This window comes from Daktulosphaira vitifoliae, unplaced genomic scaffold (genome assembly GCF_025091365.1).
Source record: "Daktulosphaira vitifoliae isolate Bord-2020 unplaced genomic scaffold, ASM2509136v1 Scaffold_1, whole genome shotgun sequence".
Taxonomy (NCBI): Eukaryota; Metazoa; Arthropoda; class Insecta; order Hemiptera; family Phylloxeridae; genus Daktulosphaira; species Daktulosphaira vitifoliae.
This window is the reverse complement of record NW_026099572.1, coordinates 8,600,902-8,606,199: the sequence shown is the minus strand read 5'-3', so window position 1 is coordinate 8,606,199 and position 5,298 is coordinate 8,600,902.

Here is a 5,298-nt window from a genome sequence, read left to right as displayed (position 1 = left end):
GCCGGTGTAGGGTTTAGTCCCGAACGGGTTATACCTTATAACCTCTTTGAGGGGATAGAGGAAGAGGAAAAAAGGGCCAACCTTATGTCTCGCTGCGTGTCGGCACTGAGGGGTGGTAGCGACACCGCGACCGACCGTGTCGTGCAAGCCGCCAAGCTCGCCCTCAGCGAGATCTTGTCCCGGCACAAGAGTAACCCTACTCTTGTCGCCGCAGGCACGGGTCTTGGAGATGCAGTGGACGCATACGAGTATGCCAGCTGGTTAGCTCAGAAGGAAAGTGCTTCAGGAAACTCACCCGTGGAGGGACTTTTTTTTTTTTTCCTCCGATCGGCTTGGTTGTGGACCGCCCTGGAACTACCGTTAGGTATTACTTCAGGGCGGCCCACGCCGTCTTTAAAACTCACACCACCACGTTGTGAATCAGCCCGAAATTAATCAAGAGCTGATTCACAACGTGGTGTGGCCTCCCCCGTTAAAGCGAAGGGGGCACAAATAACTCACGAAACAAAAACATAAAAACATAAAACACGAATACCTAAGGCGCCGGCCTAAACCAGCGCCTCAGGTCCTCCTGTGCCGGGCGGCGAGGCTGCCTCTGTCTCAGGCGTTCCGCTTCCTCCTTCTTTTTCAAGATGGATTCGGCGAACACCTGGACGAGCCTCCACGCCTCCCGGCTCCTCAACATCAGGTCCACCATGGACCCGACTCGAAACGTGGACCCTAGTCAAGACTCTATTACTAAGTATTTAACTATATATTATACTTTTAAATCAAAGAACGTTTTGTCGTAACACAGGAAAGTAAAAAGTAAAACAATGTGTAACTGTGTGTACGAAGATGAATATGAGGAGGTGGTGCATGCTGTCTAGGTATTCACGTGCGTGTTGTCGTACAGCAGTCACCGTGCTCGGCTGACACTCCGGGTTAGCTGTGGGTGTCGAAAGGCTGTTGTTATAGGAAGGGAGAATAAGAGTAACACCTAGGTATGAGGTGCAGACGAAGTGCAAGACACAAGTACTCTGAAATGTCGAGGAAAAGAGTATATAGGTTAGAAAAGGAATAAACAAAGACTTTACTTTAAACAGTAAGCCGGACAGCGACAACCGAGTACTGAGACTGATGAATGACACAAGGCACTGGAGTCGACTGACCACGATGGTCAGGTCTATTGGGTTTTTATAATAATTACACTTATTGCCGATTTGGCAATAAATATTATTTGTTAATTCATCAGTCTCAGGCAGCGGATGTGCTGTCTGTATTTTATTAAAATAATTCTCACGATTATGAAAACGTGACACCATCACAGTCTAATTAAGATATAATTTAGGAAATAGGATTTGATGTTGCTTTTGGAATAATTCACTAATTTCTTAAAATTGAAAAATACCTACAGATTTACCTTGAAGCGTTTCTTATGATAGTGATTTTAATCACTGTTTAGTTAAGTAGTTAAGTTTTAAGTATAATTTAGTGTTAATCCAAAATCATAATATAAAAAGTTGTTACTAAAAAAATTGTGATCAAGTTGATTATTTTGACTAGATTTATTTAATTTATTGATTTATTTATCTAGATTGCAATAACTATGAAATATAAATAAACCAAATTAATTTTTTTAAACTTTGAATTACATTTTTTGGTAATGTTATGTGTTATTACACTTTAAATTAAAATATATATAAAATAATAACACGTAACTAATAAAGGCTTAACTACTTAACCACGTAAGTACAATATCTATGAATAATAAATAATTAATGTCATTTATGTATCGTTAAAAAAATTTTGTCAATTGAGAAAATAAATGATAGTGACAACAACAAAATTTAATATGAATAAGAAATTTCTTCAAAAGATTGGAGACTACTGTTATGGAATCCTTGATGTTCGTTGAATTTATTGAATCTAAATGTGATAAAAATTAAATGAGTTAAACTTTTTTTTACTTACTCAAAAACTTTTGTAAGGTATTTTCAAATAAAATAATATACGAAACCGAGAGTTATAATACAAGAACAGCACATTATTGAATACGTTGGCCATTTCCACCATAAACAGAAGTCCAGAATTCAATTTTTTTTTTTCATAATAAAGTATATTTCATAATATTTAATTAAGATATTTATAATAGTGTCAGTATATCCGGAATATTTTCAAAAAGTTAGTTGAATAAGTACTAGCTTCTATACTCTTTTTTTAAGTTTTGGCTCTTCTGTATAAGGGGGAATGGTTTGATTTAAAAAAAAGTTGTCTGATGAAAGGTGTGTATATTATTTAAATTATTTAAAAGTGTGTATATTATTTAAAAAAAAAATTATCATAGTAAAATTAATATCTTCTCCGCTTCGCATCGAAGCTAAAAATTGTAAAAATATTTAAAAGGGGAATCGACCTGATGACCAATTAAGGCGTATTTCTGTATAATAATTAGGTTTTTTAATTTATAAATTAAATCTCTATATTACATACTTCTTTATGAATAAGTGACTCATTTAAATCTCGTAATTTTAATAAGCGAATAACAGATGTTTTTTATTTTTAGCTAATTATTAACATATGTAACGTGAATCCAAGTATTTCGCTATAAATGAAACATATACAATTGAAAAATACTTGTGAATTATAATTTTTCTAATAAAAGTATTACCTTCAGTAAATATATAATTTACTAATAAATTAGACTAACAAATCCTTATACTTTTAATAATAGCAATACATAACGAAATAGAGAACAATTTTTTTCAAGTTTATTTTATTGTGGAATCCATACGCTTTATAGTTACTTGTTTGAAGTATTTTTGTATCCATATAACCTGGTTGTAGAGGCCCTGTATTTTATTCTAGTGATCACTTAAATTTTCTGATTTCCTATTTATTTTGTGTAATTATTATATTTAACGGTCGGCCATCACGTTCGACCGTAACGATTATTCCATTTTTATTATCAACATATTTTCTTTTTCTGTCTAGTTTTGTTATATTTTGTATGTTTGTAACTATAGTAATATTATGAGAATATCTTAATTAAAAATTGTATGTAATAATGAATGAATTGAGTCTATTTGCTATTATTAAAATGTAAATTTATGGAGGTAGAATAAATGTGTAAATATGTATTAAAAGTTTAATTGTGAGTGATACTTGAACGATGATTTATAGCAAAACTTGATAAGTAATATTGTTATTTTTTAAATAAAAGTTGAATATTATGATCCTTTGTAATTGAAACAGTGTAGATAAAAACATTTGGATGAAACGGGTTGCTTTTGTTCTCATTGTTTGTAACAATTTACCTTTTCTTTACTTTTTTAATATTCTGTAAAATACGAATGCAAACAAAGAAAACTAACCAGAAAGATAAGTATGTAGAGTATTAATAATCTTTTAATTTAGTAATTTAATTACTAATTTGAATTTAAAATTTTATATTTATTAAAAATAAATAATACAAAACTGGATATTTGCCAGTCATAATTTTATTATATAATACATTTCCCCCATTCAATATTAAAAAAATAATTGAAGATTCTCGTTTAACATTCAATAGTTACCCTTAAAATGTACCCTTAGAAAACATTTTTCCGTAGAACAAATATGATATGATAGAAATGATCACTTGAGCTAATATTATTTAAACATATATTTAATTTTAAATAATAAATTAAAAATTTACTATTGTTCAAAAAAATAAATCAAATTTTAATCTTTACATTTTTATAAAAAAAAAAACTATTTATGGAAAAAATAAGGTGCAGTATTTTATGAAAATTATACCGCATTTAAACATTGTATCAGAAGTGAAAATAAATAGATAAATGCATATTATATGTTACCAAAGTAATATAATAAGAAATACGTAACACTAAAACACATATTACAGATATATTTATCTACAGTAATTCTATATAATTTTAGTGATGTTATAAAGACGTCATATCATACTAGATATTATCGTGTTAATATATATAGATGCGTGATACTAATAAATCCTTTATTACAATTTGTTCTGTGCTTATGCGTTATCGAATTAATCAGTATAGGTTTTTTTTATCCAATATTTATACCAAAAATTACAAAATAATGTATTAAAATCCAATAATGAGGTTGACATTATTATAAACCTTGCAAATAATTGAATATTATGACAGATTGCTTTTTACTGATTATTTTAACCAGTGCAATACTTTTGTACACTGATTACGTATATTCTGGACCAATCATTTTTAGAGTTAAAAGCTATTTTGTCTTTTATATTTAGTATGTTTAACATACAATTAATTACATTGAATTTTATCAACAATAAGAGAAAGATTTTTTTATTTTATAAGAAAAATATAATTTGTATTGTAATGTATATAATAATTTTATAAGTACAAAGCGCCCCTTCTAGTTTTAATATCTTCAATAATTTTTGATCCAGTACATATTTTTCGTTGCTTTTTTTTTCTACAGTTTAGAAATTTTATTTTCAATAAAACTATTTTATTTTTATACTGTTATCTTGATTAGCTATATTATTCATTAATATTTATTTTCTAAAAATTTGTTTAAATTTATTGTTTTACTGAATTTAAAAACAAATTTTTAGATTTAGATTTATTGCGAAAGAGAAAAAGTAAAATATTTTACAATATATGTTTATTTTATTTTACTTTACCATCAATGCGAAGCTGAGATGGTATTAATTTAACTATAAAGTGTTTTTCTTTCTTTCTTTATTTTTTTTTTTGTGTCACTACTTTTTTTTAGTTCTCACTAGACCCATTTTTCTCAAAGATATGTCAAATGATAAATCTTATCTGGTTCAAGACATTACTCTCAAAAATGAAAAATATTTCTCTCTTTCCACGTAAACGGGGTAAATCCTCCAAAAAATAACGATTTTTAAAATCGATAAATTTCAATTTTCTCAGCTTTGTGAAGCTGAGAAGGTATTGGTTTTACTAAGATGTATTTTTTTTTTTTTTTTTTTTGTGCCATAGTACCAGGCGGCTCCGTTTGAAACAAAACAAGTCCAGTTCAACAACAATAATAATAAGTTCTGCGTAACTTCCTACATGCAATTCGATTATAACGACAAAAAATAGGACATATCGCCAATGCTTTGCCGCGTAGGACGTATAAAAGATAAAAAATTAAAAATTTATTAACACTCGGGTTTTATCAGAGGCGTTTTTTTTGGTTCGTCCTGGCATCTACGCAATCTTCCTCTTCCTTTGCTTAATCCACTCGAGTGCATGCCCGCATCAGGTCTTGATCCCTATTAAAGTGGGTAGGCGATAAAAATAATGTGCG